Raw genomic sequence first — 11,213 nt, forward strand, 5'->3', positions numbered from 1 at the left:
CCCAGGGGGGTTGTGGAGTCTCCTACACTGGAGATATTCAAGGCCCGCCTGGACAAGTTCCTGTGTGATGTACTGTAGGTTACCCTGCTCTTGCAGGGGGGTTGGACTAGATGATCTTTTGAGGTCCCTTCCAACCCTTGGGATTCTGTGATTCTGTGATTCTATACAAGACTGGCAGCACGTGAGCATTCTTAGTGTCAGCTGAAAGATGTGAGGAAACAACATCTGGAAGAGCTTGAAGACAAAATCCTTCATGTAGCTTATTCACCTCAGAGCTCCTTGTGGACTTGCAGGTACAACATTTTTAGTTATTCTTGTGCCATGCAAAATGGCAAACAGAACAGGACTGGAGAGAAAAATTGCTTCAGATGTACACCGAGGGAAAGGTAAGCAGAGGCATTGAGTGTTGAGGAGATAGGATGCTGCTAGCCAAGGAGCCATTAGCCTGGTAATACAAGATGATGCCATTCATCAGCATTTGGAAGGACATTTCTGTGTGTCTTGGTGAGGGACGTCCAGAAACCTTTTGGAGGTGCAGCACAGCCAGATGTTCTCGTGTGCAGAGGGTTCCCTGAGGAAACTTGAGCAGACAAGCATTGGCTATCCTGCAAAGCCAGACACTTCTGCAGTGCCATCTGCTCATGGGGGTGCCTCTGCACATTACCTGTGTCATTTTGGCTCCTGGGACTGGAGCCCCTTCTGGAAGACGGACTGGTTACACAGTGATAAAATGTGGCCGTCAAAATGCTCAGCAGACAGGAAACAGGCCATGGTGGTGCTGAACCAGACGCCTGGTGCCTGCAAGCCACCTGAGTGGCTCCAAACTGCATCTAAAAGCCTCCTCTTCCTGGACAACAGTGGTATCTGCCATGAGCCTGTATTAATGTCACATGGGCTAGCACAGAAATGAGTAAAGGCCAGTTAAAGATGAGTGGAATGTGTGGATCTTAGGAACCTCCAGATATGGCAGGGGTCTTCATTTTCTTTGTTTAGGGTAGATTGGGGGGGGGGGGGGGATTAGTATTTTGCATAGAGGGAAGATGAATACAACCCCAAGCTTTTCTAATGGAGTGCCACTGAGGCAGTGACTGCTCATTTGCAGTGTGAACAACAACAAGTGCTGTGTGAGGAGTGGCCTTTGCTTTAGGGGAAGAATGCAGAGATGTAACCAGCCTGGGACCTCGTGAGATTTTATGGCATCTTACTAGCTCGTGTGGCAATGCGCCTCTTCTTCCCTCGCCAAACACATGCACAGTGCAACCAGCATGGAGCAGAGCAGCATGTGTCTATAGACATTTACCATGTGCATTTCAACTTTAAAGGTCTGGTGTGGAGCACCTGCAAACCATCAGAGCTGCATGCACAGTTGTCTGCATTGATGTAGGGTGTGTGCATGTTTTGGCAAGCAATGACAAGTGTTAGGTGGTTTTTTTCTGTATGATGTATCACCTCCGTGACAGAAGTTTGGCAAGAGGGGCTGTGCCTGCGCAGATGGCCTTTTTGTGTGTGATTTTGCAGTGTGCCACCCAGTGAACTGAACATGAAGATGACTGTTTCGAAGGAATCGTCATTATTACTGCGCTGTTCAAGTGCTGTGCATTCTAACACCCAGCCTGAATTCCCTGAAGTGTTGCTTGAAAATAAGTCCTCAAGTGACCTCCAGGAAGAGGGAGGCAAAAGACATGTTAAGGGTGAGGGAACAGGGCCTTACAACATAGGTGCAAGATCTCCTCTACGTTTGTAAGTTACCCTCAGCATACCTACAGCAGTACTGGGTCAGGACTTGGGTGCTTTCACAAGCAGCTTGTGAGCTGCACACATAAGAAGGCTGTCTCATGGGACTTGATCCAGAACACGCAAGTGTTGATGTGATTATAACCCGGAGCACCAGCAAGGCCCTTCTGGATATGCAGTGTGTGTTCCTGGCTGCTTAATGCTTTTCCAAATTCCGTCTGACAGGTCCAAGTGGGAGCTCCTGGCAAGGGTGTAGGTTTTGTAAGTGTCTCTGGCAGCGTCCCAACACCTCCATCGAGCACTCCGCGAGGTGTTCAGAAACAATTTAAGATTCCTAGAGCATCGTCTGGCTGCTGACAAGTGATGTCAGGCCAAGAGCTTTGTGGTTTCACTTGCAGCTACTGAAGTCAGCGAGGAAGGCAGCACGGGAGTGCCCTCATCTTTAAACAGAGCCTCTGCACTGGTGTGCTTTTGAAGCAAGATCCCAGCCTTCTTCAGGACAAGTTCACATTGCTTGAGAATGAAAGGGTTAAACTGCTTTCTCACGGACTAAAGAAAGCAAATCTTCATTATGCTGATTTAAACAGAAATAAATAAAAGAAGAAGCAAGGATTATCTGTTTACTGCAGGAGTGGAAAATTGGGTAGTTCTTGTTCCAACCTTCTGATGATACAACACCCTTACAGATGGTAGCTGATAAATGCCTGCCATAGTTTCATTTCATTTTTATATTGTTACACTAAGACTCCTTTGCTGCAAGTGTTAAAACTGTCACAATGCACTGCTCACAGTCGCCCTCGCTTTCTTACCTGGCTACACTTTCTTTTAGGGCAACTCATGCCAATTTTTATAGTTTCTGAGGGCAGAGTGCCTAGTGAGAAGAAAAGGAAGAAGTGATACAGTCTTCAGTGGGAATCACCATGCATAAGGTATGAAACATCCCTGGACAGCTCTCTGTGGATCCTGTTCTGATGCAGCACTTGACTCACTGTCCCAGTTCAGGGCTGAAGTAGCACTGATAAAATGCTGTTACTGTTTGCACTGTCAACTGTCAGTCAGAGGTCAGCTCAAACCAGATGCCCATTTTGAAAACCTGGAATTTGGAGAATCCAGGAACTGTAACTCAATTTCCTAGCGTGTGATAAACCCTGACTTGGAAAGCCACAATCTGTCTTAGTCTCTGTCTTTTCTTGTGGTTCAATAGATCGTCCGAGTGATCCTGTGATTCGAGAAATGGCCACAATAATTTTCACACCAAGGCCTGTCAGAATTAAAACCTGTAGGATTAATCGCAGTATGAGAACTTTAGTGAGGCTGGTGCTGTTATGTCTTTCAAGGCAACTAGCACTGTATGGTTAGCTCTTGGTTTTAGTAGGCTCTTTCCCAAAGTGCTCTTGCTGCTGTCAGAAATCCTTGGGTGAGCCAGCAGTGTGAGCTTGTTGTGCTTGCAGTGGGCTCTTCAGTTGGGTTTATGCAATCCGTTTACCTTTTATATACTATATTAACAACAAAAGCTGTAAGAATAAAAACCTCTTTTAAAATCACCTCTTCCTAGTATGCAGAGCTACATCTTCAGGGCTGCAGTAACAGTCAGCTAGGACTGCGGAATGCAAGGTTAGCAGGAGAAATCCAACATCTCCCTAGAGTGTACCACCTTTCCCTTTCCCTGCAGCAGTGAGATGGTCATCGTGGGGATCACTAACTCAGTGCATGGATGTTCAGAACAACCTTTCACAGCTATTTCACAGCCAACATGCATTGGACTGCCTAATCCATTAGCTGCAGCGCTGTAAGAAGTAGACTTATAGTGGATATAATAAAATTATAGTGGCATCATAAAAAATATATTACTCTTTCATAAAGAATATTAAGTGTCTGAACATCTATAAAAAGGTTCTCCATCAATCTTCTACTTTCAGTGCCTGCCTGTGGGTCTGAGGCTCTCCTTTTAAGAAATGCATGCTGCATGTCCACTTAACTCACGGTATCCATCAAGATGCACCTGCCTTTGGTCCATTGAAGCAACAGGCCCTGATTCTGTTGTGCCTAACAGGGAGTAGAGGTGGATATGAGTGGAAAATCCTACTTGGTTAGCACTGCCAGTGCAGCTTGCATCTGGTGCAGCAGACATCGGTGGTGGTGTGTCACCCTGGCAGCACAGAGTCAGGCCGTATAGGTACAGGAGAAATATTTCCCTTGCTCCTGAGCTGACTAACAAAGGAAAAACCTTTGCCTTTGTCACCCACCCACTGTTTCTGCAGCAAGGTAAAAGATGCTGTGTTACTCCTCTATTGCTGGCCCTACGTTTTGTGCCACGTGTGGCAGTACATTTTTAGCTTTGTGGCGACATTAGGGTGACTTTGTGTTGGTGCTCCTCCCACTGCGTCTGAATTTTCAGTGCACAAAGTCGTGAGAAATCATGAGGGAAGAGCTGTGTTTCATCTTCCTTAAATTCCTCACATTTTGTGCAAACCATGAAGTTTCTCATAGCCAGGAATGGCAGCATGTCGCTAGGACAAGTTATTTCATCCCCATTTTGGTTTGTTTTCTAGTGTATTCAACTAAGCTCAGCAAGGTTCCTGTGTTTAATTTTGATGATGACCTCAAGTACTTGAGTATCAGTGCTGTAAACCCTAACACCACCAAGGCCACCCTCTATGCTCTCAAAGTATCAAAACACTGGTGCCTCAGAAATGGAGGACTCAGAAATTACATGTACATCACTAAGGTCAGAAAACAGCAAAATACTGTTTTTTCAGTGGTGGCGGTCAGTCCGCCTGGTCAAACGAAGTTATCATAAAGTTTGGAAAGAAATGGGGTTTCAGCCTTCTTTAAGTTCTTGTGGTCATGGGGACCTTCCAAGTTTTGTCTTGGACCTTTCTGTTAATAAAGCTGTAACATTTTCCAACTCACACCACATTGCCTTTATGGTGGAGCCAGTAGCTTGGAAAACCAAGATGATATTAAAGATTTTCTTGTAGATAAGATTTGTACATAGCCTTGTCCTCGTGCCCCGTGGGACAAGATTTCCTGCTCTTACCCTAAGGACATACTGTTTGCATGATTTCTGCTCCCAGAGCGAGCCGATGCAATTCAGGGCATTTCAGGATTTTTCTCCAAAAATGAACTCACAGCAAAATCAGTGCACAAATCAAGAACAAGGACTGTGGCTGAGCGCCAAAGGGGAAAAGCCGCACACACATTTTTACAACCAAGTCTCTGTTAGGTTACTCTAAGGTACTGGCAAGTTAAAGCTGACTGGCAGCCTGACTGCAATACTGACATCTCATGGCCAAAAGAAGAAACTGCTACTGTTTCTGCTTTTCCTCCTCCCTCTCCTTTGCTTGGAAAGATTCCATATTTAACAGATTACTGCAGAAGTAGAGTATTATGCCCAAGTGGTAGCTCACATTTGCACACAGTCCCACCTCAGTGTGACTGAAACCCTCATTCACTTCACAAAAGCCAGAAATTTAGCTCCTTTCTTCTGAATCTGTATTTTTACAGCTTGTGCAGAAGTGGTGCTGGATAGAGAAATGCATCTGGTCTATCTGAAAATCCTTGCACCATAGGGTTTCATTCCATCTCTTTTGCCTAGGTAAACATGTAGTCTCTTCCCAAGATGCTAAGGCTGCCCAGAAACAAACTTCTGGGGAAGTTATGGCAAAGTTTGGGGAAGGGTAGAACCTGCTGCAGGTTCCTTCAGACAGAGCATGGACAAGCCCTAAACATGTCTTCCCCACCTGCTACGCATTTCCTCCCCATAAGCACTTTGACATATCTTTCCCCTTCCTCCTGTTCCAGATCTGAACAACGAAGCTCAACAAAGGAAAACAGATGGGTCTGACTTTTTAGCCACATCCCTCCGCACTATCTGATGAGACCTGAACAGGATCCTCAGGAATGCTGGTGCTGGCTGTTCCATCATCAGCAACACCTTCAGCTCTTCCACCATAGGCTCCAGGAGAAGCTTGTGCCTGCTCTCACAAAGCTGTCTGCTTCTCCCTTTCTCGTGAGGAAGAAGTGGAGGAGATGACAGCCCCCAAGCCCTGCTGTCCATGGTGGTGAAATACAGCAGCCAGTACCTGGGCATGTGAACTTTACAGGAGCATGTGGGCTCAATGTTTGGTGATACTGGTTTGGCCAGAGACTCCCAGAACAGGCTGGGTTTTGCCAGAATGCATAGCATGAAGCAAAAAAAAAAAACCAGGGTGAATGCAAACAGAGTTTTTATGGCCGGGTCTACCATGAGCACTCAAAAGGGCAAAAGCTCTGCCCATACTGCCTCCTCTATGAGGACATGTACATACAACAGCCCTGACACAGATGGAGGACAAACCCTTCTACCTGATGGCCTGAGTGGGGGTTCAAAGGTGTAGGGAGCATCTGGTACAAGGAGCAGAGGATGGGGCTCCGCTCCCTGGTGGGTGCTGTCCCCATGCTGGCAAAGGAACTCAGGTTGGAGCATGTGGAAATTTAACTCCTTCACTTAGGCTTCCAGGAAGTTTGTCTGTCTTAGCTCCTACCAGTAACTCTGTTCTCTGTCTGCTCTCACCAGCCAGCATCCCAAGAAAGGGCCTTGCCCAGGAGCTTTAGTGTGATGTGAAGAGGGTGAGCTGCCTTCAAACAAGAGCAACAAGTGGAAAGACAGGACCTTACATTTTCATTTTGGGAATGACTACAGTCTTGTTCTGAAAAGCAGCGGGGCAGAGGTCTCCACGACTACCATGTCTCCCAAGCAAAGAGGTGGTGGAGACCTTTTTCCTCCTTAGAGGCAGCGATGCATATATAAATATATATATATATATATATATGGATTTTCCTCCTTAGCAGGCATAGCTAGGAGAAAGGAGGCTGAGTTTTGGGACCAAGAACTCTTGAAGCAGAAGTGGCTATGCTTTCTTTCAGAGCTACTGTTCAAAAGTTACACTCTTGTGACCCATGTTTATTGATGGTTCACCATTTTCTGCTCTTGTTGGATGTATTGGAAATACACATATTTTTCAATACCTGATCATTTACACTGGATCTGTAGGTGCAGCTGCTAGAAACTCCTATTGGCTTTACCAAATAAAAACCAAACAGATGAAATTAATTACAGTATCCCCAAAATAGAGCATTTTCAGTCAGTCAACTGTAAATGGTGAACACTTAAAAATCAGTAGTTTGGGGCTGTTTGGATTTTGAGACATTCAGCAGTCAAATGCTCAGCATCTTTTGAAAATGGAAGCACTCTGAGGTGTCTCAAGACTGGTATCCAAATTATGTAATTTTCAAAAATCAACAGTCAGTTGTAAAATTAATTTCATTAAACTTCTACAGCTACAGCTCCATCCACCTTCTGTTGAGAGAAATGCTTCATTTCAGCTGGAGATGCGGCAAACCTTTAAGTCACAAAAAACAAAACCTGGAAGACCTAAAACAGAATTTGATTATGTACAATCTGCTTCTATTCTAATGGAAAACTATGGCTCTTTCTGGTTTTCCCAGTGGGTTGCAGGGCTGTGAGAGGATTGATAAGGTTTATCAAGCCCACTGTGCTACGCAGTCATTGATTTTCTAGAACTGTGTAACACCTTGATATCAGAGCTTCTGTCCAATAGGTACACAATTGAACTCTTTCTCTTTGAGAGATGGCTTCTCCCTCCCCCAGATTGCTTGAATTGTCTTAATAGGTGTATATATTAATTTGATTTGTAGCATGTCTGTGTTGGAAGCTGTAGTGTTGCTTCTGTCTCTTAAATGCTTTTGCACAGTGTTATTCCAGTTTTAAGAAAGTAACACCCTGGGTATTGAAACACAGAGTAGCATCAGCTTTAGCAGGGGTAACATCTGCTAGGAAAGGCTGCTACCTGCCGCCCTCACAGGCTGTGGACATCATTTCTCATTGACATGGTGTTTTTCCAAGAGCCTGATCCTGGGAGGTGTTGGCAGCCTTTGCTGGAGGAGTCAGGGGATGTTCAGGACTTCCAGAGCAGCTTATGTGACGGAAATAGAAGCTTCTGCCTGAACAGGGTGTGCATTGCTCCAGAGGAAAAATGTCATTTGTCATTTTCGTTTGTTTCATGGGCAATGAAAAAAATACCATTCTGAGTCCTGCAGAGCAAATCATCAGTTAAGACTGAGGAAAAGCAGAAGGGCTGGGGGAGGGTTTATTTATCTTTGAAAGGAGCAGAAGCAGCTGTTCTGACACAAGCCATATTGAAACCTGAGTATACCCAGATAATCAGAGCTCTTCATTCGGTAACTAATGAAGGAACCTTGTTCTTCAGGGGTGCTGATATGCTGGAGCCCTGCAGTTCCCATGCTGGGAAGTAAAAACAGTCATGGCGAGGTTTCCTTAGGCACAGACAGGAGGTGCAAAAGCCAGTGGCTGTTCCTCTAATCTCTAGGAGTTTCTTGTCCTTAATTTCCTTGTTCATTTGATGCGGCTGTGCTTGATGGGTCAGGAATGTTCTGCGGTGGGCTCAGATCCTGACCCTGTGGCAACATAGAGTGAAGGGTTTCCTAGAGAAGACTTAACCTCTCTTCTCTGCCCATGTGCTGTGGGGAAACCTGGCATTGCAGGAGAGGTGGGCACGTGCCTGGGTTCAGACCTCTGCAAAACGAACAACTAGCAGAAGGAACATACAGAGCAGTAGGAGAGGTTGCTTTAAGGCATGGTGATAGGACTGCTGTGGTTTCTCTCAATGACTGCAAGCTTCTCCCTGTTCCCTGTCAAGGCACTAGGAGCAGTGGCTGTAACTAAACAGCACTCCTCTGCCCATGTGTATGTTGTTTGTAAGAGTCAATAAATACCAGGGAAAGCATTTAGCTTATGTCCAATGTCCCAAGCGGGAGGATAGTTCCTTTTCCATGTTTTGAAAATGACTGAATATTCTATATACAAAACCTAAGTAGATCACCATGGTTGGTAGGCATACAACTCAGACTGACTTGGAGTTATCCTGTTTGTTGTCCTGGTCTGGTTCCCCTGCAGTAGCCCTGATACCACAGAGAAAGTGCTCACAGTACATCAGACTACTGTGCATTGTTTGGGTTTTTTTTTTAATAGTGACAGGAAGTGAATGAAAAAAGAGGAAAAAAACGTTACTGTGTGCTTTTAAGAAGAAGCGTTGGTCTTCATTTTATCTCACAGTATGTTTTCTTCCTTTGTCTGATGTCTTTGTGTTTTGATCATTTTGTGTCTCTTTTCTCACTTATTAAGCAGTGTTTGTTCTGAAATAAAAGCAGTATCGCCTTTGTAAAGTGTGGAACCCTCATGAACTGAACTGTTACACAAATTACTTGGATAATTAGGGAAGAACATACAGCGTTTAACTGTCAATTTTTGTCACAATGTATATTTACCTATCAGCCAAACTTCCTCAGCCCTGATGGTCCTTTTTTTCCTCTTTTTTATGGCAGCTCCTCAAATGCCTGATCCAGAAATGTATGTCTTATCTAACAATATTTGACTCATTTGACTTCTTTGCCTCAACACATAAGTATCTGTATTTCAACAGTGGTTAATATGGTCTAATGAGACCAGTATCATATTAGTATGTTAGTTTTATCTGAAGAAGACAGTTCCCTCATGAAGCAATTCCTATTAAAAGGCAAAAAGACTAGGCCTAAAGAGGTGTGAATATGACTTGCCGAAGGCCACAAAGTGGGTGAGTAGGGTATGTCTCAACCACTTGTGACACCCCTCATCTGCAATGTTGTTGTTGATAAATGCAACTCCTCTGGGAATCCTGGAAGAGACAGAACTCAGGAATCCTCTAGTCAAAAAGAAGATCAAGATGTGTGAAGAGCGGCATTTACCCCTTTTGACTATTCACAAATAATCAAAAACTGCAAAGAACAAAGAAACACCCTCTTCACATCAGTGACATGGCCCCATTTCCAGCCAAAGCAGGTATCATCTGTTGTATGCCTGAAGACCCGAATTCCAGGCAGATGGCCTTTATAGCAGCCTTGTGCTTCTGCAGTGCACTGAAGAGCTAGACCATGATTTCGTGTTTCCAGCCATGTCTCACATGCTGGCTGTGCTCTGCCCTGTTGAGAAGCTAGGTCCTGCAGACTTCCAGCCAGGCACACGTTATTCAGTGGGTGTTTCTTGCACTCCTCTAAAATGCCTCTCATATTGCAAAATCAGAACACTCAGCAAACCCTGACTTTATTAGTTCTTGTGAGACATGGAGGTCATGTTGGCACAGCATTATTCTTTATTCTGCGCTCCAAAGTAGATACGACTGCGGGTCATTCAGAATTTGCTGTTAATTGCAGGGATTTTATTTTGCATTCCTTCACCACTCACCCCAGACCAAACACATCTAGGATGTGGGGCTAACACTCACCCTGACAGGCTACAGAAATATGCCCAAGATTATCAAAATACTGCCTAGCTGAGTGACTAGCATGATGAGACTTTAGGGCTGATGATTTTGAGGTCTGTGAGGCTTTTCCACAGTGTGTCAGGTTGGGCACTCATAATTACTAGCTCCTTTAGGTACAGGTGAGAATGACGACCATCTGCATGGGTGAAAGGAGACACCCATGCCTCTCTCCTTATCAGGGTGGGGCTGTGCGCTTATAGAAGGTAGCTTAGTTGGTTTAGTTTTAACATTATTTGCCATCAAGATGGACTGTTAATACAATGTCCTCCTACAATCTTGTGTGCTGGGGGGCAGGCAGCCACATAGGCAGCTAAGTAGAGTCAGAGTATGTGTGTGTCTTTGCTTTGAAATGTGGTCCTCCTCATGAGGTGGACACATTGAATTTATGAGGGCATGGAGCCAGCAGAGCATCTGGCATGATGCGTTCAGTCCAGTTGATTTAAGTTGAAATTAAGTGATGTTTCAATTTTGCGCCAAGAAAATGTTTTTTCTCAAGTCGATGTAAGAAATATCTTTAATTTAGTTAAGTAAACTGTTCCATTCTTTAGCAGACTTTCGGTAACTCAGAACATTGATTTCAGATCTTATCTGCTCAATAATATTTAGTAGGTCACTAAGCTCTCCTGAAAAAACAAAACAAACCCCCAAATGCCACATACTGCAGTGCTGAGCCAGGCCACGCAGAAGTACACCTGCATAGTGGCAAGAGTCCAAAGAACCTTTGTATCTGAACACCCATGTGGTTTTTTTTTGAACACACCATGTGTTTTCTATGGACTCGAAGATGAATGAGAAAGGAAAATAACGACAGTTTAAGATGTTATCATTTACTTTTTGAGAAATCTCATGCACTGTGCTTTTTATCACTCCATTTGTTGTCTCTGCCCATCTGATGACTTGTGTGGGGGCAGCTTAAGGGAGCTGAATGCTTTGGGTTGTAAGGCTGTAGTCCATTTTGCTGGACTGGAAGTTTGTAATTGTCATGATGGCCCAGGGGTGATTGCGACACTGCTTGGAAGGACACTCAGGCCAGGAAATGGAAATACCTCCCAGCCTCAAGTGCTCCCTCACCCGGATGTGGGAGCGTCTGCAGAGTCA

General features: G+C 44.7%; 1 pseudogene; it reads left to right on the forward strand.

Moving 5' to 3' along the window:
- Positions 1-769: 769 nt before the first annotated feature.
- Positions 770-6,214, forward strand: LOC136005961 (uncharacterized protein KIAA1958-like; annotated as a pseudogene).
- The last annotated feature ends 4,999 nt before the right edge of the window (positions 6,215-11,213 follow it).

The sequence above is a fragment of the Lathamus discolor genome, chromosome Z (assembly GCF_037157495.1).
Source record: "Lathamus discolor isolate bLatDis1 chromosome Z, bLatDis1.hap1, whole genome shotgun sequence".
NCBI lineage: Eukaryota > Metazoa > Chordata > Aves > Psittaciformes > Psittacidae > Lathamus > Lathamus discolor.